The following is a 27,112-nucleotide window of genomic DNA, read 5'->3' as shown; positions in this document are numbered from 1 at the left end:
GTGTTTGTAACATGTATCAGTGACTACTTTGTTGGTGCTATAAATAAATAAATAAAATAAATTTACAATAAGTAACATCGCGTTGAACAGTCCTCGATGTTTTAAATTATAAAGGAAATTAATTTCACTTTATATTACGACTCAAGTATAACAAAAGAATAAAGAAATGCTATATAATTTAAAGCTATCTGGCTATACTCTCTGGCACTAGAACGATTTAGGAAATCGCTACACTTATAAAACTATGAAAGCCCTATAAACAAAATGTTCCTACCAATCTTTAGTTCTAGATTTAGCCTGTATCTGTTTCTGTTACTATTTTATTTGAGTTTTATTTGATCAGAGTTCTAAACCTCATCATCTAAACCTTTAAAATTTTGGCTTTCAAACGTCCATTACGTTCCGCAAATTTGCAAAAGGAAATGTGAATTGAATACATTTTGTGTTGGTTTAATACACGCTATATTAAATAAAATAAAAATTCTGCAAATGTAATAAAAAACATAATAATACAGAAGTAGTAGTACATTCATATATTTTCCATCAAATACGTATACCATGTAGAAAACGTTGTTAAATTGGTAACTCAATATAACATTTTATCGCGAGAAACAATACAATTAGAGATCGCCAGCTCTCCGTAAAAACAAAAAAAGGGATTGCTGATTTGCAGAATTGCTAGCCATTAGTGATTTATGTCGAAGCGAAAAATAAAGGTTCCAAGTGTTCTAGGGACTGTTTTTCAATTACTTTTAACAAACATTAATTTAGCAAACAATTACTGTTTTAATAATACTTTATATGCGTGAAATTTATAATGATTTATCAAGTCAAAAAAAATATAAACATTTTGATAAAATAACCCTAGAGTCTGAGGGAATGGCGTGGCAGTTATGAAATACTATTTGTAGTACAAATTCTGATTTGCTACATCATTTCATATAAATGCCTATAAATCAAATATATTTGATTATTTCATATCAAGTATCGAATTGTAATGTCATAAAGGTGTTGTACTCAGAGACTCAAGTCTCAGAACGGTATATAACATTATAATACATCGCAGTATATATCATAAAATAAATAAAACAAAATAATAAAACACTATTTGAGTTGAGTGTATTTTTTTAGAATTAATAATTATCCTGTTTTCACTGCCCTAACTTTAGCTCAGTTTATAACTCCAGTTAAAAGTTAACCATTTTAAAGATTTCACATCTACACTTAAGTAGAAAGCTTTTCAATCTGATTGAAAGTAACGATCGTTGCCATAGAAAACTTAGTCTCAATCACTTTGAAAAGTCCTTTAGACGCGCACATTTGTATTGAAAGTTACCGAAAGATCCATTACTTATTAAAAAGAGCAGTGTGGGTTCAGTGACTTAAGATTGTAAATCTTGATCTAATGTAACGCGTTACGTAACGTACAGGCTGGCAACGCACTCGCGAGCCCTCTGGCATTGAGAGTGTCCATGCCCCCTGTTCTATATAAAAAAACAGGAAGATAGCATCGCTTTAGAATCGAATTTGTATTTATATTAATTTCTTGCGTCAACCATACACATTTCTAATAATAAAGATCACATTAAGAATCCATTTACTTCTTTCAAAATTCAGGGGCCTTAATCATGGAATGTTGTCATGACTCCGGGAATGGCCCTTGAAGCAAGGAAGAAACAATGCATCAATTAATATGAATGTATAAATAACTTACCACGTTTAAAGGCGAATGATTCATCAGACCTGTAAGTAAAATTAAGCAAATATTATTATTAAATATAATTAATTATTTTTATTTGGGTTTAGTATAAAAATGAATAATCTTACACCTGTATGTATAACATAAATCTGTCTACCTACCGTGTCACATTTTAGTTAATTGTTCTTTATTAATAATTCTCTTATCAGCTACGTTTATTGTAGATTTTTTACTATTAATATTTATATCAAATTTGATAGAAATAGTTTTATTCCAATTAAAACACGGATTTTCACGGAAGCTAAAATTATGGTTATGCTTAAGAATAACTTTATTTCTCATAAGAATTGCATACATATTCACTTACTGAGAAACAATATAAACTAAGATTAATAATTATTTGAGCGCACAGATGTAGGTACATTAATAAATGTAGGTAGACTTAATTAACTCGTACGGTCAACCAAGCAAAAGGTAGATTGATAGAATGATTGGATTTTTTACTAGATGTGGCATTGATGGCAATAGTGACCTAATACCTAACCACAAGTTCAAAAACGTATTATTATTATATCAGCGAGGTTGCAGGTAGAAGTTTCATATTTTAAATTTTCATTCAGAAACATAGCACTATTTATGCGAAACGTTTTCATAAACAAATATAACTGTATGTATGAACTGAATAATTAATGAAATGAGGTCCTTCCATATGCCGAAATGAAGGAAACTCTTTTCAAAAACACTATGAAAAGAAATAAGATGAGACTCAAATGCCCATTTCAAAGCCAACGAATGTCATTATGAAAATGAATGAAACATTTCAAAACGGGTGTTTTCATTACATTTTCTATACATTTTTCATTAACTATTGAATGGCATAATACGATTAGGTTGAAAGGAACTTGCATAGCAATAATGGGTCATTTTAAAGATGTCTAAATGGGTTAAGCAGTAGAAATGTTTTTACTACTATTAGTTTCTATGACCTTATTTAATCAAAGTATAAAATAGATTTACTCTTCGTTTACTGTACGTAAGATTTGTGTTGTGTTTTTCTTTATATCAATCAGGTTTAAATCAAAAAAGTTTCGTCTTTAAGTTTTATTTGAGTAAGTGCATTCTTCTATTTAAACTTAAGTTGATAAAACACTATCATACTAAACCTACGTAATATATGGAATAAGCTTATTATATTTCTTTATGGGACAGAGGGTGCGTCATAAAAGTTTTATGTCTCGTAAATTAATTGTACGAAAATAAATTTTGGTTTCATTATATTTTCTTTAGTTTATTAAAATATAGCTTCATTGTAGCTTTGCCTCCAATTCACAACAACAAATGACAATTGAATGCAATATACTACATTAGGTTACCAAAGAGGTCTAAAGTTAAAATTCAAAAAAGTTTTCTTTAGCAAAGTTTCTAACTGGCCAGTTCTAAACATTTTCAGTGCTACCCACGTATAAGTATTAGTATAAGTTCTATAACTTATTCAAATTTTTTTAGTGTTCTATTATTTGCATTTATATGGCCCCTTTTGTCGTATACATCTCTTTCTAGTAGATCCAGTCCATTTTGGTGATACAAGAGACCATCTTTTATCCCGCACTCTAGCAATATGACCGGCTCATTTCCATTTAAGCCTTAGAGCGTGTACAAGTGCATCCATAAAATTTATTTTGTTACGAAAGTCAACATTTTCTCTCAACTTTAAGATGGTTCTTTCAACACACTGGCAAGTTGAGATCTTAATCATGTTATATATATATTATATCATGTTCTTCTATAAGGTGCCAATACCATATATGCTTTTGATACTCCACACATTTGTAATAGTATATCGAAGTGCAAATTCAATGATATCTTGGTAAAAGCTTTCTAAAAAATGTGTTCGCAAAGCCACAATGTCTCGATAAACCGCAAGAGCACTCAGCCATATTGCTCCAAGATACACTTAGAGGTTATAGTATACGTGTTAGAAAACTTGTGGTTGAGAGAAGTTTTTCTTCATTACAGACGTTGTATGCTTTTTCTAAGCGCAATTTAAATGTCTTAAAAGGCAAGGAGATCAACTAAGGTGTTCTTTTGTGTGTTCAGAAGGATGTTGATTGTTGTGTCAAACGATTTTAATAAGTCTATTTACAAAATTATTTGTTTGTGTTATTATGTTGTTGATGTTATGATAAATGCTACAATATCAAGAATATGTAAATAACCATACCTATATTTCTTTTACATGGAACATCGTTTGCATTTATTATAGTATATCATATACTATATGATATTGATTGATAGTTTGTTTAAATTAGGTACAAGTGATATCTGAAATGAATTTAATGCATTAATGGATAAAGAGTTCCAAATGTTTCTTTGGATAGAGGATATATAACCATCTTTGAAGCGATACTATTTTATCCATGTAAAATGATGGTACTGATTTTCTTACATAATTTTGCGTGGCATAAATAAACATAGTACGTAGTTAACGGTATTGTATACAAAATTTAGATCTAAATCGAATTAATATAATATTTTTGTAGTGGTCCATATATCAATATATTACAATTTGATTAAATACACTTTTAATAAAATCTTACCTTTTTTGAAGATTGGTGTCGCCATCATTATCTGCCAACAGCGTATCTGTAATAAAAAAAAATATATTTAAATATTATAAGCAGTCTTTACACATGCACTAACGGACCCGACAGACGTTGTCCAGTATGTTATATCAAACGATTAGGATATTGGAAAAATTATAAAAGTACCGATAGCAGCATCATCTGCCGGGCTGATTTCTGAATCTTAACCATCCAGGGCTCCCAAATACAAAAGAATTCAAATCGAGTTCAATGACACACACATTCTTTGCTTAGCTGTACAGTAAAATTGTAAAGAACGTTAGGTTGTAAACTATCCATTCACGGTTTCACATCGATATATTACAATCTACCGAATAAATACGTTAAATTAAGTAAGCAAGGAGTACGTTGAGGTTCACAATCTTTCGACAGTTCAATCTCGCGAGATAGATTAGAACCTAACGGTACTTACAATTTTGCGGTGACATATTTATTTTTGTCAGTTAGTCAGTTTAATTTAGTCAGTTTTGCTAGCAATGAATATTTATCTTTTTATTCACATATTAATTATAATATCGTTTCTGATGATGTTCTTTGCTAATATCCTTTATAGATAACAAATATGTTTCTTAGTTTTTAGAAGCCATAAATAATTTATAGTTTTTTGTTAGTCCATCGTTAAACCCACTAACCCTAATTTACTGTTATAAAACCTTGCTCGAAACGAATAAAGACAGTTGATACATAAGTAAAGTACACTTTCGTCTCTTTTTGACAAATTGTGTCTACGATGTGCTGAAAAGAGACTGATGGTTGTTCTAATGAAATACAAAGATTAAGTTTACTTCACTGAGGGGGCTAAAGTATTTTATAACTATAACTTATATGCATTTACAAATGTACAGACTTATACAATGCTTTTCCGTATATGAAAAAGATTAAGAACAAAGATTTCTTTAACAAAACAGAGAAATATTTAAGGGCTATTCACTAGAAACTATTATTCGTGGGTCGCATTATTGTGTTTGTACACAAAGGCTGTCACATCTCGAACTAACTTCATACATCTAGCTGAGCCGCTGTCAGGAAAATGCTACTTTTATTAACGTAGCTTTGTAGGAATTTTAATAAATAACTCAGTTTTTAGGACAAAAACCGCTGTCAACTCTCTATCTCTGATCGTACGTTTAATCTTAAGATTTCGTTCTGTGTGTTTTTACAGTAACTCTTAGGAATCGTTATGTTGTGTATTTTTATTTTAGGAAGCTTTTAAAATTAAATAAATAAAATTAGGCATTGTATTTTATAATGTGTTTTTAAACAGCAATATAGATATTATTTTTTTTAACATTTAAAACGAGTTATGACATTCGATGATTGGCTTGCATTTAACAATACATCCTTCATCTACAAAAAAAATTGCATACTGTATATAATGGTCGATAATAAAGATAATTTTATGAGAAAGATGACGTATAATTCCTTCAAATATGATTGAGCAAAGCGATGGCTGTCTCATACGTCATGCGTCGTTCAGTTTTCTTTTTCTCCTTCTAGTTTCTTCTATCTATCAATTTAGTCATTTTCTATGATGATATGATATTTTAAAAGAGTACCGAGAGTAGTTTACACCGCTTTTCTCTCGGCCAGCACATTCTGTCGATGAGTAGGGATGTCTACCGATACAAAATTAACGACGTGAAGTAAGTGATACCTGTACCTTCTATTTCATAATAAACTTATTTTTTAAGACAATGCTATCAGCAGTTAGACCGCTCTCATTATTCATCTCCATAAAGTGTTATTATTATTATGTCTAATGATAATTTACTGAAGAATACGTCCCACAATAATAAAAAAGATTGCTATAGATCACGAACAAAGGCTCAAGTGAATGTCAGGCTGTTCATATTCATGACACCTTTTGGAAAGATTGAAAAGGACAAAACCATGCGAATTAGATAATTAAGGTGAGGACACGTTAGTGTTAAGTGCGAAACAGTTAAGAAGAAGTACACAAGAACATAGTGTCTCCTTAATAGAAAATATAATACGGCTGACTTATTTGCAACTGTTAATGATACAGTGAATATGAAATATCGCTCTTACAACTTAATTACTAACATTGATAAAAATATTTATTTATTATATTTATTTCGATTGTTGCTTGTTTAAATTCATCCCTTGCTAGCTTTCTTATGTTCTAATATAATTAAAAAGTATCGTAAATGTTAAAATAATTGTGAATGTAATGTTCTTGCTGGCTCCAGGCTGATAAAATCAATGCGGTAGACTCAGAAATGTGTCTGCCACATCCCCTATTAATGGATCATAGGTATTCCAACCCAGATACATATTTATTTATTTATTTAGTACTCCTACAGCTAACATAAATTATACATAATGACATACAAATACACTGAGAATATAGCCAAATATGGAATGCATGATATATTTAACAATAAAAAGATTTAAAAAAGGGAACAAACAAACAAAAAATATTTAATACATTTGACTAATTGTGATTTAATTTATTTAACTTAGCTTAAATTAGTTATGTTGTCTGATGATGTAAAAGTGTGGGTATGACGTGATGGTGTGTATGTATATAAAGTACCAAATCTGAAATTCACTAGAAAGCATTGATTATATTTTTATACTTTAGCTTATTTACTTTTGTATGTGCATCATATAAGTGTATAAATCCGATTCAACTCGTAAATATGAAAACCTTTATTTAGGATGTATCATAATCAAATTACTCCAATAAAGTGTATGTCTGATCCCCAATTACTTTGGAATGGATCATTAGTAGATTGTGAGTGTTTCATAAATATTTAGCGAGCGAGTCTAATACATTAGAACGGGAATGTGAATTATGTATTAGTAGGTTTAAGAGACGGAAGGAAGCGATTAAATGAATGCATAAAATATGTTTTACTTATTATAGACAAACTGTCTTCGTGTCTGATTTACTCACATGGCTTTTTATACTTAAAGACTTTCGAGAGGGTGATTCCCAACCCAAGTGTTCTCCAAGAACTCGGTTTCTTTGTACCTATGGGATATGTGCGACGGCTACATTGTTTACGACACCAATGGCCAGAACCCCAGTCTGTTGCATAGATCAGATAAACAAAGACGTTCCACTTACTGACTGCTGTCTCTGACACTATTGACATCTTTATATTATTTTCGCAGACTGAGAACACAATTGCGATAGTATGTATATTATGTATTTAATATGTATATCGTTTATTAAAATCTAAATATAACAATACGATACCTTCATAGAATTAAAAGTTAATAAAAATAAAATTAAAACATAAAATGATATAAATATACCTATATGGTACCAATAATATTTTATATTTTATAATGGTATTCACTTAGCACTGTATGTATTTTTACAAATATAAGAGCATAGCCAATGGTCTTAATTTAATCTTTAAAAAACTAACTTTACAAACACAACTATATTGTAGATGCAATTGTGGTCATATTTTATATCCTTGTGTTACGGAGTTGTCGATTGTTTCATTAATACATACATAAATTAAAACTTAAAGTTAAATCTTATAAATCATTTGTACCACAGTCTTTCTTTTATAACTAATTTATATTTGAAATGACTTCAACGGAATAACTAACAACTGACGTTAAATTGATGTTTATCCACTTTTCTCCAACTGCAATCGGAGAGAAAATATTTTTTAAAAATCAATTTTCATTTCAAAACAATTTTCTGTTTGAATTCAACGCTCCATTGGAGATTCTTTTAAGTTTTGAAAGAAATTCAATATTTTTGCTATTATACAAACAATTTTGTCTATTGATAATTGCACTAAAACCCGCTGTTTCGTCTATAACATCTAAGCTAAAAGACAGTGGGAAATGCATTTATAGTAGAAATGAAAAACTAACGCCCGTTAATACTAACGCATTTAAAATATTTCGCTAAGATAAGATAAGAAATGTATACATAGTTTACTCTGCGACATCTTAAAATACGAGGGTCTTGGCTAACAAAGATATTTGTATTCATTAAAACGCACGCAAAGCAACCAATTAGAGATACTAAGGGATTATGTTCGCAATCCGGCAGCCAACAGACAACGTAGGCATAATTTATCGTTATGCCTGCTCAAAGATTAGCTAGTGTATTGGGGCTAGCCAATCAAATCACTGGAAATTTGAAATTAGAATGAAAGGCAATAGTTTTGATTTTACGGCACAGATTAGTTTGTGTTAGCAAATGTCGCCCGAAGTTAGATTCCAGGTTTTGGTATTTTATACATTATTTGTTTTTTAATTATTATTTTAAATACGTGTATTTGTCTCATATTATTAATGTAATAGACCTTATATAGAAGAAACCAAAAGAGATGGTTTCAAATGCAATCCTTAAAAAAAATCATATGAGTGCAAATTAAAATAAATGATAACGATATTATAAGCTCAATGATAACATATTTCTAAAGATAAATTTAATATGCAGCATATACAATTCAGTCACTGATTTAAATGCGAAATTAAGATACGCTACAAAAGCCAAACCCAGTCTAATAAGTCATCTTAAACGCAATATTGAAGTTATATTCACACTCTAACAGTCTCAAAGAATTTCATAAAATTTTATCTCAACGAAACGTTCAATTTACGCAATCAAAGTTATCCCAAAGATTTGCCGTTTAATATTCAACATGACTAATGAAAATTCTTTTCGTTTTTCTCACATTTAATATTCAATTTGGAATTTTAGCTTGACTTTGATGAATAATAACATTTAATTGTGAAGCATTGCAATTTTATTTTTATTCTTACGCATCAAACTTTACTTGAGGGGATAGTTTAATATTTGATATTAAAGATATGAACCTTCTGCGGCATTAAAGTGTATTTATTTTGTCGAGAACGAAACATAGGATATACTTTAATTATTATTACTGTATTTATAGAGACGAAGGATCAGCACTTTCAGCCCTTACTAATAAAATTTTAAGATTGTAGATCTTTGTTTATCATTTTAAATATAATTTAGAGTGCTGGAAATACTATTTTATAGAATATATTTTCTTTTGCCTACTTGCTGTGCCTGACACGTGCGAGCGTCCCGTTTATTTTTTTTTTTCAGTTTTTTCAAATCATTGCCATCCATAGCTCTTGGATCCGAGTATTCGGCATCCAACGTGCTATATGCCAACCACTCGGATCCGAAAAATGTTTTATTTTCATAAAAATAATAATATACATATTATCAAACATTCATATTTACTTAATACATAAAAGTTTTGATTTCCAGCTATTACTTTACCACTGTTTTATGTAAAAATAACTTGACTGAATATTTATGAAAAGTTTTCCTTATTTTATAAAAAATATATATTAAAATAAAACTTTTTAAATCAATTTCTGCCAAACAATTAAATGTTGTGACATACCTTCCGAGCAACATTGATACCTGAAACAATAAAAATATATTATAAGTAATGTAAAAACGGACATGTACTTTTATTATCTTGTATATATTTTAGTTATATTTTAAGATATTGCATAGATTTTTTCGCGAGCATTGTGCGCGGCGACCGAATCAAGCAATTCCGTAACGAAAATAAACCGAACATACGATTACGTAATAGGTGCGGCCAAAATGCTTTAGAGCGGGACAGAATGCATACTGTGTCTCACATTTCTCTGACGATATCGGTAACGTAGCGTAAACGCGGCCAGTGCAGCCGGTAGGCTTTAGTGTGAGACAGAATATATTGTGTTAGCCTGAATCTGTTAGAGTAGTAGATTGAATTTAATCAAAAACATGCGCATCTATGGCATTACCGTTCAGTTTGGTCAGGCAAGAAAATAGTGACGACGCACTATTTTTACTAGATTTTTAATATTAAAAACCCTTTAATTCAAAGGGTTTAATTATAAGGATCGAATTTATGAATGAAATATAACCCAATGCACGTTGATTATAGTCGAAATTTCTTTCAAAACTGGTAAACAAAACCTGAAATGAGGATATAAAACAGGAAAACCCATCCATATGTGCTTACAAATGCTTTCATTCTTAATTATAAAACTCTATTCAGAAAGAAAAGCATTTCACACATACCCATTGTTCTTCATTATACCATTAAAACGATAAAAAAATCAAGCTATTATGATCCTTATCTGTAGGTCAGAAATACCACTTTTCTATCAACAGTTTTTCCTGTTTTGTACAGCTGTCTCAATGGATCTATCATGTATGTGTTGGTGTATAGATTTCTCATAGTGCTCATAATGCTTCATTAACATATTACTAAGTAAAATAAGTTAGTTCTTTATTAATATTTCTGTGTGACATTACCATCACTGAATTATTTAAATTGAATTATACATTAGATAAATTAATTACTTATACTTTATATTTAAATAGAATCAATATACTTACGTATGGAGTACATTTGTGAATTTCTCCGTAGTTAGTGCATCTGAAAATAAAAAAAATCCATAAATATAAAATAATAATGATTATTATTATTTCTTTAGAAAATGTTTTTAATAAACCCCTCTCATAATAAAGTGATAAATTTTTTATTTTTTAATTCCAATAACTTGCTTGTATAGTAACTTCTTCTTTTCCTGGCATAGTAACTTCTTTAACCCGAACCTCGTGTTGTGTGTTTCTAATAAGAAGTATTATGATCATGAAAAAGTATTGATGCCAATAATGCTTTTCTTCAATTAATTTTACATTCGCATCTATAATTCGAAATGTAAATAATAATTTTTAGATTTTAATTTTAGTTATAAGAAATACTTCAATATTTCACCGTTACTTCAAATTCTTTTTAAAAATACCAAATCAAAATGGAATAGGAAAAAGCTGAGCCATAGCAGATGGTCTCATTAAAATGCATGAACCTCTACACCGGCCATATTTCGGCTCAAACATGCATTTGACAGTGTTGATATACGATTTTTTAAATTTGGAATAGAATTTTTTCAAACATGAAAAATCGTACAATTACACAAAGGGCCGAGTCATTAATACTAAACCAGTATTATAAATATTGTTAATAATGCTTTGTATTAAAAAACTCACTGAATACGTCAACCACAGAATTTTTATTATCATGTAAAACAAAAGGCGATCGCTATATATCTCAACAAGATTCATTGTTATTAAGTATAGAACTTTTTTAATCGCAGATGTGTACAATTGGCAGAGTTAAATTTAATAAAAAAAATTCTCATGTCACAATGTTCGCTCCTGTACTCCTCCAAAACGGCCTTATGATTTTTTTATGCATATCTTTTAAACCACTATTGGGATAAGGGGGGAAAATACAGTGATGGTATGTTAAATAACTAATACTATGTATTAACATAATTTCAGTAATTGTTTATTTTATTTTAGTGATATAAGTTGTAATTTTATTCATGTAAATACATTATTTGAAATAAAATATGTGAAATAATGTCATAATCAGACAAACACTAAGTTTAGAAAAAATATTATAGATTTTCTCTGTTTTGCTTGGCATCCGAACAATAAATAGGTACGAAATCGAATCCCTCGGGTAGTAATATGCAGTACCTCACTAAGCTCCCGAAAAAAATGTTATTTCTCTAAAAAATAAACACCGGCTCTGTATATTTTTCATTATATTTATTAAAGTTGCCAACAGTCACATAAAATTCCCATTCCAAATTCAAATAGCATGTATTGTGAAATATAATCTGTATTATATTGGTCTGGTTAAGTGTGTATATATACAATATACACATATACTAATTATTCTTAAACATAAGCCAATTCATACCACGGAAAAATAATTCACCAGATATAAGAATGTACCTGAACCCTAACGGAATGTAGAAATTTAATGAACGAAAAAATTGGCACGAACTTCATGTCTAAAAAGGCATTTTTTCAATCTCTTTGCTTTGGTATTCTCTCTGTGCTGGGTTTTTTGTTAATTTCCCATCTCATTTTTCATTTAAAATCCTTTTAAAATACAACATTCTGGATTTCGCTTGACCTATCGAATTTTATCTCGCGATTAAACAATGTCACGTAAAATTCAACAATTTGCAATGAAAATGCCTCTGTAACTTTAAAAATACAATAAATGATTTAATTTAACTTTAGTTTCTCGTACTGTGATTATTATTAGGTTCACAACATTATATGTCAGAAAGAAGTTTCATAATTTTAAATATAAAGGGAATGCACCGATAGATTTTTTCGAGTATTATACTACTTCGTACGAGTAAAATTTCGTTTTCTTATGTACTTATCGAGCAGTATTGGTATAGTGGCTATAGAGTGCTCCGGACAATCCTGAATTATTATATATTGGCCACCCAAACCAGGAACCCAAAATGTGTAAGACATCAAATATCATATTGTTTAATCTTAATAATAAGAAAGAAGTTCGCCTTTGAATTGCAAGTTACTGCTACAAAGTGTGATAAAAAGATCCAATTCAAGAAAGTAATTTTTGTTTATTTTCTTTTGTATACTAATAATAATAGACTTTTAATTTTAATAAATTATTAAAGGCCGGGAACGCACTCGCGAGCCCTCTGGCATTGAGAGTGACAATGGGCGGCGGTATCACTTAACATCAGGTGAGCATCCTGCCCGTTTGCCCCCTGTTCTATAAAAAAATAAGGAACACGTTTATATGTTAATCTTCTTTTTGGTGTGCCCCTTTATGGAAAATGCCTTCTTCAAATTCGGCCATTCCTCTCTGCAATGTGCCTGCCATGTACATCTGCTGTTTCATTAATTTGGTTATTCCACCTTCTAAGTTATCTCCCTCTTCTTGGAAAACAATTTAGTTACTTTTTTCTGGTTATCCATATTACTCGCCCAATTCCAATTTAGTTCATTTATTTTTATCGTAACATCGGTTACCTTGGTAATTTTCTTGAAGCTGCATTCTTTATTTTGTCTATTCTTTTCTTCCTATTCTTCCCTTTTTAGTGGGCGCCTAAGTTTGATATCCATAAGTTAGTACAGGTAGTATACATTAATATAATAATTTGTATTATCTACACTCTAAATAAACCTCTTCTTGATAAACAAAGGTTTTAATATAATTTGTGCCTTGTATTTTATAATTATCATTATACAAACGCTAAAATACTTAGCTTTGTTCCACAACACTCGAAAAAGCATCGGGCTATATAAATTTTAATGAGTCCACGTCTATTTTTTACTGCTTTACTAATCAAAAGAATGTTTGGTTATCTGTTCCATGTTTTATTCGATATAAAAATTTGATTTTTCTTTGTTAATTTTCTTAGATATACTGCCAGTACAGTACAATCTCTTACTTTGTATAGGCTCTAAAATAATGTGGGTAGATTTTTGATGAATTCAATTAATTTCTTGCCTGGCAGAAATCACTTATTAGCGATATGTGATATATTTATATATGCTTTATATATATATAAAGGCTGTTTTTGTATAAGATAAGTATAAATAAATAATAATGTAGTTCATAGCTTATAGCTGACATTTTATTTTAAAGTAATGAAAATTTTTTATGAGAATAATACATTCAAAGTCAAAAATAATTTACTCATATAGGTAACATAATGTACACTTATGAACGTCAAAAAAATAAGAGATTTGACATTGTTAGAATTACTTTTATTACTATGTCAATGTGTATTAGTGTTAGAGCAGTGGTCTATTTGTTTGCGTGGGTGTCTTATTTCGGGAGGCGTTATTTAGTCAGAAAAAAGAAAACAAATACTGGCGGCGTAAGCTCTGAGCATAAATATATTTTGTTCACAATGTACATGTACTAATTAAGTTAAAAATACATTTACTTATTTCTAATCTGTTCAGGAAACAAGGATTATTTTTAATATATAAATTTCGTAAAATTGAAAGTAATTTGTATACCTACAAGAGCAGTGTTGGCCTAGTGGCTTCAGGGTGCGACTCTCATACCTTAGGTCGTAGATAGGTTTGCTCAAACGGTGAAGGAAAACATCGTGAGGAAACCGACATGTCTTAGACCCAAAAAGTCGACGGCGTGGGTAAGGCACTATAGGCTGATCACCTACTCGCCTATTAGATTTAAAAATGATCATGAAACAGGTTCATAAATCTGAGGCCAACCTAAAGAGGTTGTAGTGCCACTAATTTATTTATTTTTTATTGTACAAGTTTGTTGTATTGTACCCAGAATTGAAACCTTGCAGTTAGTTAAGCCACAAACAGCAATTTGGATATGATATATAATTTTTTCAGGTAGTAAACACAATTTAAATTTTACGTTTAATTTCTCACATTTAAATATTGGTTTCCTACAATTCAAACGTCAGTGAAACGCAAATTGGCGTCCGGACTTTATCCGTAATTAATTTGGTGGCATAATTAAAACTTCGCAGTGACGTCATTAAGGATGGCTGTATGCAAAACGTTGAATAACATAATCTAACTATATATATATATATAGATATTCGCTCGTACGGTGAAGGAACACATTGTGAGGAAACCAAGCCTAAGGGTGCGTCCACATCTGGCGAATATGCCACGAATGTGCAGCTCGCGATTAAGTTCTCTCTCTGATCTGTGCGCTTGCATTTTTCGTCGTGCGCCACTCCTGTGCAGTTTGTGCGCAACCTTAGCGGCGTACGCGATCAGCGTGTGGGCGGCGGTAGGTGCTGGCGTCTTCCTTCCGCCCGCGCCATAAACGGAACTGTAAGCGCGGGAACTCAGTGCGCGCAATTCGCGCGCCTTCGCCTGATGTAGACGCACCCTTAAATCTAAAATTCGAAGTAAGTATAAACAAAACCAAATTCTGGCGTACCGCTGTTTTTTTAAGTTATAACAATATACTGGACAACTTATAGAATTAGTAAACAAACCTAGTTGATATGTCATAAAAAGTTATATGAAATAAATAATAGCTAACATTCCATGAACATAAGCACTTAAAAGTAAGCTTTCACGCTTTGAAGGCTAAATTTCTCACCTGAAATAAAATTTCATACTTTTTGAATGTTTTAACATTTTTATCTCAAAGAAGCGAGCGCTCATGGAATATGCAAAAGAAGGCTATTTACTCACCGGTATTTAATATTGATATCGCCAATAAAACGAGTGCTCGACCCGCCATACTTCTGAAACAAGGAGATAAGGGTAAATGTATAAATTTAAGGTTCGTTACTTACAACACTTTAGTTTTTTTTAAATGACAAATGATGGTAATAGCTAGTTAGAAATAATAAAGCTGCTTTAAATACATTTGAAAATGTAAGACAGAGCTTATCTTCGGTTAAATTTAGATTTCATTGACATATGACGTTTTTAATTTTCTTTATATATTTTAGTAGATTTTAGTCAGTATATCCAGAATCTATCTCGATATACATGAGTACTTTTTCCTTACAGAAGGAAAATTCATGTCTGTGCTTAAAGGTAGATCGCGGGATTGAATTATAAGTTCAATTTATATCACCACAGACTTAGTGAATACTGTATAGGTTGCTTGAGCAGTATTGGCCTAGTGATTAGGCGTACGCTTTTCAACCCTAAGGTCATGCGTTCGAACAACGGTTGTACACTTATTAAATATTTATTTCTCTGCGTGCAATTAACGCTTGCTCGTACAATAAACAAAAACATTGCGAGAAAATGGCGTATGACAATTACACCTGAGGGAATTTACTACTTACTTGATTTACTTTAAAACAATTTATATATTAGACAGTAAAATATGAAAGCTAAGTAAAATTGTAATAAGTTAATGATGTGTAACAATGTAACATACAGAGAGCACAAAACACACAAAGAAAAAGATGAAAAAAGGATATTTGTGTTGGTGTAAAAAAGTTAGATAGTTTAGAAATATATCGACATTGGCTGAAGAGATGTATAAAGGTAATAAGAGTGCGGTAACTTATATTATTTTATACTTAATTATTTAAGAATACCTAGATAACACTGATCAGTATCAGAAAATTAAAAAAATAGAGATTTGAAAACAACATTAATTGTATTTCAAGTGTGACAACGTTATTTCACTTTTGTGTAATTACTCAATTATTTGCTTATTCATAACCTATTATTACAAGTAAAAATAAAACTTATTGTGATATAATAACAGTAAAAACTCGCCGTTAATATTACATTATTTATGTTTTATTAATACGTTTAATTAGACGTTTAGAAATTCGGAGAATACAATGACATCATCAATGCCGCCTGAAACGTGCTAATGAAGTTTTATTATTCAGCTTAGCTAGTGGGCCTGACTAAGACTGGTTGAGCGACGCTTTTAAGGTTGGACGAAGAGCAGCTACAGCTATGTTTATGTTAAGCTGTTTTAAACTAAGATTAAATCGTTTCTTATTTTAACTGCCATCAAAAAATCTACGGCTGAGGTTAAAAACTAGTTTTTCCGTAATTAGGCCATGAATAAACAATTATTTAAAAATAGACTAATAGAAAGAAAGCCCAAACGTTAATTCAGCCACAGCGCCTAACATTTGATTTCACATTTTTAGGACTTAATTTCATTATTTAGTAAAATTATTCGATATATCATACTCGAACATACATATAGAAATGTAAGTTTGGTAAGCTGTGATGATACTCGATATTTGTGCATCAGAAGCCGTCTCAATTCAGAAAACTGGTTTTATTATGGTTAATAGGATCTTCCGGATCGGATGCCTTTAATATAAAACTAAAAATTAAATCAATGAAGTCTATCCGAAGAATTTATCCGATTTCCAAGCGAACAAACACGCACAGGCATTACCCAGTATTATAAAAAAGCGTGTATAATTAATCTATGAAAAAGCTTTTGAGGATCTATTTCTATTCTATTCATCTCGAATTAATCTTTAATCCCTCAAAGGGTCTCGATGCGGGAATCTTAAGCTGTAAAGTAAACAAACATAAAAATAAGACTTTGAGTGGTACTTAAACGCTAAGCCCCTCTTCACATCACTGCTTTGATGCCGTGTCCTTTTTGAAATCCTCATTTTTACAGCTCTTTTACGTCTGGGTCTGAAAATTAATTCCAGAATTACCTGGACTTTAAGGAAGTATTTTTGTGAGATTGTTGAGCAAGGTTTATTCACTGACGATCAGTATAACATACTGTTCCTCAGTGAATAATAATAATAATAATAATAATGTTGGTAATTCGATAATATTTTATTCCATACGACGGCTAATGGCGAAGTGTATCTCGTTCGTATATACATATTAAGTTTCTCATCAATCATTTTTGCAATAAGAAATAAAGTTGTTTAAACATCAATATAATATAAAAGATCTGTTTTAATGTAGTCACGACGCCTATATACTAACAAACCTTGAAGGCGGTTTTTTACCCTAGTCTGATGTTAAGATGATGAAGTGCATCCGCCCAGATATATGTTTGAAGAAATATCGTAAACCTAATTTATAAATAGAAAATATATTATACATGTCAAGAGAACTTAAGGCGCAGCCCCAGATCTATGCAGCTTCCTCATAATCGAGTAGCTTGCAATATTGCAGCACACTTTGTATTGAAGAAATAGCATGTTCTTTTTAGTTAGTCTAATATTACTAATGGAGTTTCATGTTAGTTCTCGTCGTCCGTTCAGAGTGAACTGAATTCCGAACTGTGTAAATTTAAATTAAGAATCAGTTAATAACTGATGTGTATACAAGTACATTGTTTCTTGTATACACATCATACTGGCTACTCACAGAACAAGATTTCCTAATACGTTATCCTTTAATTATTTTGAATAAATGCTCCAGAATTACATATAAATTCTACCAGATGTATGTTATATATGCTTCAAATTCCAAAACGGTTAAGCAAATGAGGTGTTGTTAAATTCGCGCTCATTCCACGTGTCATTTGTATGAAAGCATTTCCTCTTGATATATGTGAGGGTTTCCTTGTTTAATTAATTAGAATTAGCTATTAAATTTAATAGGCTAATTTAGTACATCCTTTGTTTCTAATATTATTATTATATCACAATCGCTATCATCAAACGAACTTTACTTATATTATATGGAATTATTATAAATGATTAATATAATATTAAGTGGAAATCTTTCATTGTTTCTTTGTTTATTTGCATTGCTATAAAAAAATAAACTAATCTTATACTATTAAAATTCAAGGTTATCCTGGTTGTATAAAGGAGAATATTTTCAAAAAAGTTTTGGTTCTGTATGAAATTATCATTGTATACTATCAGCTACTTTCAGATAAGGTGGGAAAAAGATTAATAAAATTACTAAATCAATGGAGCAAAGTGTTGTACTACAGTTTTATATCAGGCATCTGTATCTAAAAAGAAGTAGACAGTGCTTTCTCTAACAAATAAAGAAGCATTTGCCTTGAAAAGTCTATGCAGCCTTTTTTCACAATTATTTTTGATATTGCAACTGGGCATTGTACAAGCCCTGTTCTAAATTCAAATTCAAACACATTTATTTATATAGGTAACATGTACATTTATGAAGAAAAATATATATATGAAATCCTTCTAAATTTACATTTTCTGCCCGTTCTCAAATCAAATGGACGTAGAACGGAAAAGAAGAACTGTCAATAAACTCTCCGAATACTCGTTTTAATTGAAACGTTTTTGGTTTTACACAACGTTTGTAAGGAGCTCCAACCATTACACCATGTTTCATATATATATTAAAAAACACAGATTTTTCTGGAGGCATGGTGAGATAGGAGCACACACTTACATTCTCGTGGGAACAACACGCAAATACATAGTCGAAATACGTTAAGACATCATCGCATACATGAATTCAAGTACGACCAGTCACCATTAGTAGCACCGATTCACGAGTATGACGCATGACCAGCCAGGGGGTGCCCCTTGCCATATTTTCGCCCGAGAGAGACAACCTGACACATCGACGCCGCCACATATATCCCCTTTCAATGTCTCGACACCTTTTTAACCACATCCTTACTTACATCCTTGAAACTTCATGGAAACTAAGAAATAATTAAACAATACTATGCATATTACAAAGAAATAACTATATTATAACTGAAAAAAATAAGAGATATGATAAATGAAAGAACTGAACTAAAAAATAAACCTACCAAATCAGAAATGTTACCTGGCCGCGCCTGGCCTGCGACAGACGCGAGTGGAACCGGAAGGAGGAGGCCTATGTCCAACTGTGGACAAACCAAAACTTAACTGAATGACGTTTTATCATCCCTAAATTTTAAAGTTTTTTTGGAAATAAAGGCTATTATTATTATTATTATGAATATTGTATCTTTAACATTATGTTTTGCTATTGCGTAAGGCCACTCAGGTGAACTAAAAAAGAAGATATGAACCACATGGCCAGTGATGTAACAAAGTTCATTAATTAGTACAGCTCGACACAGCTAAAAGCAAAGTTTGGTTTTTGAGGACAACTTTTCGACCGAACTAACGATGACGATACATCCATACAAAATGTAGGAGACCGAAAAAGTATATTCATTTTTACAGCTTTTTAAGCATTAATGAATTTAATTTGTTTATACAATAATAAACATATTTAACGATATATTCATAATATACGATAATATCAATATTTACAGTTAATTTGTTATCGAAATATCAATCATATACTTTTAGTTAATTATCAGTAAGTAGTACCTATTTGGCCAGCAATGGACTTTATAACCGCTGTTCTCCTTTGTGATAAGTCATTTTGTATTATAATAATTTAGATCATCTATCTTCAGTAAACGGACTTTACAGACAACCGTTTTTTTATGTGGAAAATTTCACCCTTTATAAATAAATTGTTTTCCATTTAACTTAAGAATGGCACCCGTCATTTGAGAGCGTTTCCCAAACTTAAAAGAAATACATAAACTCCAAAAACCCTAATACAATTAAATAGAATTCCTAACATTCAAAATAAAATATAATTTCACAAGAAAACGTCGTCCAATACACGACAATCACCATCCGTACTTATCTTTTATTCCCTGCCCTACCTTTATTATTTAAAACTAATCGAATCTAACTATCCAGGATTGATATGGGAGTAGTTGACCAGAGAATGAGGCCCTTTTAGAAGTTTAAAAATAGATGTATACCAAAAAGTCAACAAAAAATGTACTCATGGACAAAGTAAGTTGAACACGTGTTGAGTCGGTACTGTGGTACCAACTTTGCTAATTAGAGTTTCTACAGTGGTAAAGTTTGGGACTTTTAACAACGGGTCTTTTTTGTTTATTTTAGATTAATATAGCATATTGTTTATTTTGTTCGGACTTTTAAGTAGTAATAAGAGAATGTTGTGGGTTTCAAATGGGGTTTAGAAGTTTTAACAATTAGGACGACTGTAGAAATAATAAACTGCCTAACAATGAAGTAATGAAAAGGTTTTCGTATAAAATTAGTATACAGGGGTCTAGGCTCTGAATATGATTTTGTCCCATTCGGTATCGAGACCCTTGGCCCGTGGGGTCCTAGTGATATAAGGCTTTTTAGGTAAATATCAATAAGGTTAGTCGACACCACAGGAGAACGAAGAGCTGGCAGCATCTACGGAACCTTGCCTAAAGGGACTCCTTTTAATAATATAGTATTTTAATTATTAAATTTAAAGGTTAGTTATTAGGTATATTAGAATTAACTACAATTATATTTTATACTTATTATATATATCAGTATACATAGTATATTATATGTGTATATAGAGTGCATAATTGTAAATAATAAAATGGGGAAATGTTAGGTTCAGAGGAAAATTTATGCCTACCACGCGCCAAAAACAATTCTGTAAAAGTTTAACATCAAATCTATAGTATTCTAGTGCTTTTCTATAGCAAAGATAAGTTTATATTTTTTTATTATTTATTACCGTTCTCTGTAACGAATTGCGATTGTGATACCTGTAATTTATTTTTTAGGATCCCAGAAACCTATAGCTCTAGCCTATGGTCACCTATTTTATTGAGTGCGTTGCCGGCTTTTGAGGGAGAAGTGTCAATATTATATTATTATTACCAAAATTTACTATTTATATCGGAATCCCAATCGATTTCGCTAATGGGAATTACAAGATATCAGTATCGCAAACGGAAGGTGGTAAAATAATCACTTAATAAAAATAATATATTCATAAATAAATACAAATAAAAATTCATATTTAAAATTTGTCAGAAAGGATCCGAGGTAAAATTAAGTATATTTTATATATAGTTTTTAGTTGGCTCTTACAACGTAAAGCAATTATACAACATGTTTAAAATTATTTTCCTCGTAAAATATAAAAAACTTCAAAGCTTGCGAAAAGCTTCAAATGTTTCCGGACGAAAGTTCAATACTTAGAAGTTTGTATAATATTTTTCAGCCTTTGAAAAGTTGCGACCGTTTAAGTGTTCTAATAAGGGTTTAAGTCCAGTCACTTTTGGACGATTTTAAAATGAAAATTGAATAATATTTAAAGCGAACTCTAGACATTCTCATTGAATTATTACAAGTAATTTATGTCAAAAAAAAAATCTAAAAATTCTGTATGTGTTTGGTAATCATTTATTTTATCTTGGTGATCTTTTCAAATCAAATCAAAATATCTTTATTCATATATAACATGTACACATATGAACGTCAAGAGAAATTAAATTAATTGTAAATTTACATTTACAACCAGTTCGCAAGTCAAGGGCGTAGAGCTTTGAGAGTTTTCATTAAAGGTACTTGCCCGGTACCGCTTCCCAAATGCATAAAATAAGCTTAAATTTAAATAAATAAATTTGTGCTCCAGCCGGAAATCGAACCCGGTACCCCTCACCTAACGGACACTTAAGAGGACCAGTATTCGCTACAGCTACTAGACCAACACTGCTCAAGATATATATCTTAGTAATCTTGTTAATTAGTAAGTACTATTGAATTGGCCACTCAATCGGTGAGTGTAAAACTATAATAACTATTATATTTTATATTATATTATTACTTTTATTGTATTACATTATTGTATTTTAGATAACGCCATCTCTTGCCGTGAATTTATAAACATAACAACTGGCTTCGAGGTTTTAAAATAATTCGCTTTTAATGTAATATTTAAGACTAGCTTAATATTATTTCAGCTAAAGGAAACGTAAGTGTTACTTAGATATATGAATCTTTCAAGGAGTCAAATTAGTTTTTTTAATCTAACGTCGCACCCCAGTAATTATTCTCAAACGATTTAAGCTAGTTGACACCCAGCTTCAAACAAAGACTTTCATTTAACATATATTTGAACTTCTATAAAACAACCAAACTAGGATTGTTTTAATATTTCGCAAATTAATATAGGCTTTGTTTAAGAATAATGTATTCTTAAAACTTATACGTACAACAATCTTATTATGTATAAAACTCGCTTTAGATATCTTCACTTATTATGGATAAAAACTTTTTGCAATAAACTGTAACTATAGCAAAAGTTTTCTTCAATTTTCCATTGACAAAGTTTTAAAAGCGCGAACTCTTATTAAAAAATATATCGAGTTTCAATAGTTTTCCAAGAAGAAAAGTTTATTTAAAAGTAACCAAGTGACATACGCTAAAGAGGGGGCATTCATTATATGCAAATGTATTTTACCCACAAGTTATGGGTTTAATATTCCGTATTCTATGTAGCAGGACCGACAAATACTTTAGAATTGCGTTCAACCATATCTTAATAACATGGGTATAACACTGAGACATTGAAAAAGAGCAGAAGAGAAAAGATCAGCAACCATAGTAAAGGACATTATAAAGAAAATAAGGCCATTTAAATGGCACGGAAGTGGGCACATGACGAAAGATAGCAGGTTAATAGGACAAATATAATTACAGAATGGCAACCATGCGATGTAAAAAGAAAGAGGGGTAAGCAAATCAAGAGATAGGCAGAGGATATAATAAGAATAGGAGGCACAGTTTGTACAAGAAAAGCTAACATCAGAAGAGAATGGAAGCAGCTGGAAGAGGCCTACGTGTCACAGGACACGCTGTTTGTGTTATTTTTATTTATTTTTGTATTGGTATTAAGTTTTTTTATGCAACTTAAATAAGTGTTAGTATTATACTGGGTGTCAGCAATAAACGCTTAATAATATCTCAATAACTACTGAAGCTAGAAGAATATATACGCGTTTTAATAATTTGATATGACTTTGAGTTTCCAAGTTTATGGACTTATGAAAGCAACAGCATTGGAAGCCTAAATAGATCGCGATACTTACATAACATCAATATCACATACAGATCAATGTAACCTTTTTTGAAGTACACAACAGTAATTCAACGTACATTCAAACGAAATCACAATAGTAACATATTTTTAATGATTCAGCGGAACAATTCTATTGAATTGTTTTTCTAAAAAACTAGATAATGCCTTGTTCAACTCTGTACATCGGATAGCTTTAATTTGAATTGCATTTGTTATTTATTAACCTCGTTATATATAAAACAATTGACTGCAGCGATAACAATATTTTTTTCTAATAATTAGTATTTTTCATAGAAGCAGGGCGAGAGGCGTTAACTTGCATAAATCTTCACAGAGAAGCGCATTTCCGACCATTTAAGTTTTTGTGTGCTCTGTATTTACGAATTTATAATTAATTACAATGAATATATTATATTTAATGAAAAAATATGAATGAATATATATTTCTTGACTGAGATACGTAAATAGTTTGTCTTAGAAACGAGGAATTTGATATAGTTGGGTTTATCTTGTATTGCATGAAGAAGGTGTGTGAAACAGTTAAAGCGATAATTTTAAAAATATCGGGTCGTATTGTTAACGTTAACATTCCAGGAATTCAATACCAAAGTACATGCAGGAATCTAGAGAGCTATACTTCCGGAAAACCTCATAACTAAGAAAAATGCCTGATGACCTGTAACACAGGTGCACAACCTTTAACAGGCATCAGTCTCACTTAAGCAATAGCAGTGCTCCAAAGAAGAATGACAATTATTGTATATGTTTTTGTTTTTGTGAGAAATAAAATAAATATATTATTATTATTATTATTAATGTTTTAATGTTCTCTATTGCTTCAACGTATTTCTTGTAGATTGGGGACCAAAAAGTGTGTGCTCCTAACAAAAGCAATAAATTTCTTTTGCACTTACTCAGATTGTTTAGTAAATTTATTACCTGGATGAGATCGCTTAACAAGGGTCTTATGTATTTTTATTTCATATGTAATTAAATAAACAATTTATCTTTTCCGAAACCCAATGTAGCGGAATATTAATTATTATTTATAATTATAAGCTTCAATTGGAGTTTGGAGGCAGATAAATGCACATCGTGATCTTCTCGTAATTATTATTTTTCACCGGAAATTGATCCTTACATATGCAACATTTAAATAACAAAACAAAAAACTTTTTGAGTACTTAATATTGGTAAAATAGCATAAAAAGGGAAATAACTACACAATGTTCGGTATTCATCTGATGAAATTATTAAAATACAGGAAATTGTTTTAACTAAACAAAAACACACAGTGCTAATTCAAAACACAAAAATTTAAATCCAGAACAAATTGTATACCAATTTTAAAATTTGGTAACTATTTTAAATATTAACACTAAAATAACTAATTGGAGATGCGTTATTTACTGAAATCCAATTACAAATGTTGATCTCATTACTAGCGGATATAATTAAGTGATGTTTGAAAATTTTAATCCAACGCTGCAATTATTTAACGCTTGGTTAGGATTTATTTCATTATCTTGACTAATGAATGCCGTGTTCAGTTATGATTTTTATGAATTCAAACAACCATGGTTGGTTGTTTGATCATAACCGTTAAATAATTGATGAGACTTATATAAGATGCATTTCGTTTTTAAAATTGTTATAACATAATTTTAAATAAAAAAAATAATAGTCGGATGAAAACCTTTGGAAAAGGAGGAGAATGTTATAAAAATGAAAGGAAAAATAAATCTAACAAAAAATTAATATCTACCTATGTAAATAATGTGTACACGTATTTTATTCTTACTTAATTGTATTATTAAAAGTATAACCATATTCTTAGCTGTAGTATTCTTCTATATTCACTTGCAGAAGTAGAAATAATATAAAATGACGACATGTGTCGTCATTATATTGCTGTTTTGCTTTTTTTGATGAGTATATATGTTAAATTTATAAGGAAAGATTCACCATCAGTACTAACGCAAAAACATTTGGAGATGAGATCGCAGAACACTTGATTTTAACATTTAGACGTCAACAATAATAAAAATGTATAAATCTGTTATTACTCTTACATACTTAAGTCCATGTATTTATATAATAATGTACACACGGTTTTACATAAATGTAAAAACATTTTCTGTAAATAGCAAAGCGAACATATTACACGCTCAACTTCGATCGACGCCAAAACCACCTATACACAGTTAAAAAATCTGTAAACTTTGAGGGTCTGATACAGATTAATAATAATAATAATCCTAGTCGCGCTACAACATTTTATTTCTGGGGCTCAGATTAGTGTACCTTTTTCTATATCTCTTATAATAGCCAAGTTGGTTCTTGGTTCAATGGCATGCCCGTTTTCTCACTATGTTTTCCTTCGCTGTACTATCGAGGGTTAGATGCGCAAATAGACAGAAAGAACATTGATGCCGGGGTCTGACATACCCAGATACGAGAGTTCCAGGCCAGCACTGCTTAATACAAATAACCATCATAAATAAAAACAAATGAAGGTATTTAAGATATCATATTTAACACACATTATAGTTTTAGTGTAAAAACTATTTTTGATAGATATTTCTACTCCTTAAAATGTATATATTATAATCGAAAACACCGGTAAATTTAATTAAAAGTTAGGCAAAAATTATATGCAAGGCATTGTCTAATTTATACATATAAATCCACCACGTAGCTGCAAGCGTAGATACCGCGTAGATATGGCGTAGCAGTCACGTAGGATGAAATTGAGCAAGCAATACGATTTTGTAGTTTACGTTTATAAAAGCTTTTTCTTTGTTTTTTATACAAACACTATATTTTTTATTATGAATGTATTAAATAAATTAATAGTGATAGTCGCCACAGACCCAATAGTAACCTCTATAAAAAGTTTTTATTTAAGTCATTAAAACTAATTGCGAATTAATTTTCGTAAAAAAGTCTGAAAATTGAATAGTCGTATATAAAGTAACACTAGTAAAAATTTATTATTATTAAATTTATTATATTATAATACATTATATTATTAAATTCTATAAAAGTATAATAAATAAAAAAATTATGTTACTTTTTTAGAATTATTTAGAAACACAAGAATAAAAAGTGAGTAAATTTATATATCGTAAACAATTATGAAAGCTTTGGTATTCGCAAAGTTTTTATTATGTTCAGAAAAACATCTAAATAAAATATACGGTGATATTTTTTTTAAATAAAACAAACCTCATAAATCCAACAGTCACATATCAGTCCCACAAGTTTAAATTTCGAACACACGCGGGAAGTTTCAGAGCAGTCACGAACACTACCGCCCCCTATCGCGTTCAGGATCACACTGAGCGAATTTCCCCAGATATCACTCGTTGCAAACATATTCATTGAGGCATGGTAGAAAAATATAAGGTGTCTGTAATTGAAAATTTTGTCATTTGTTAACTATATATTAATAAAACCTCAACGGGGTACATACTTTTGCGCAATTATCAATTATTTTGTTTTTGAAGTTGTACTTCTTTTGGCGCATTAGGGAAATATGACGTCACAAAAATCCGACACCCAAATAAGCTATAGTTAACATTTTTATTTTTTTCTAAGTTT

General features: G+C 30.4%; 1 long non-coding RNA gene across 1 annotated transcript; it reads right to left on the bottom strand.

Annotated features, from left to right (window-relative positions):
* Positions 1-1,714: 1,714 nt before the first annotated feature.
* On the bottom strand, positions 1,715-26,824 carry LOC123689979. Its single transcript, XR_006750824.1, has 6 exons — positions 26,738-26,824; positions 15,365-15,417; positions 10,718-10,757; positions 9,723-9,742; positions 4,297-4,342; positions 1,715-1,743 (listed from the first exon to the last, which is right to left on the bottom strand). It is a non-coding gene; the product is annotated as an uncharacterized LOC123689979 (long non-coding RNA).
* Between the last annotated feature and the right edge of the window lie 288 nt (positions 26,825-27,112).

Source organism: Pieris rapae, chromosome 18 (assembly GCF_905147795.1).
Source record: "Pieris rapae chromosome 18, ilPieRapa1.1, whole genome shotgun sequence".
NCBI classification, from domain to species: Eukaryota; Metazoa; Arthropoda; class Insecta; order Lepidoptera; family Pieridae; genus Pieris; species Pieris rapae.
The sequence above is the reverse complement of the archived record's forward strand: the minus strand, read 5'-3'. Positions and strand labels throughout refer to the sequence as shown.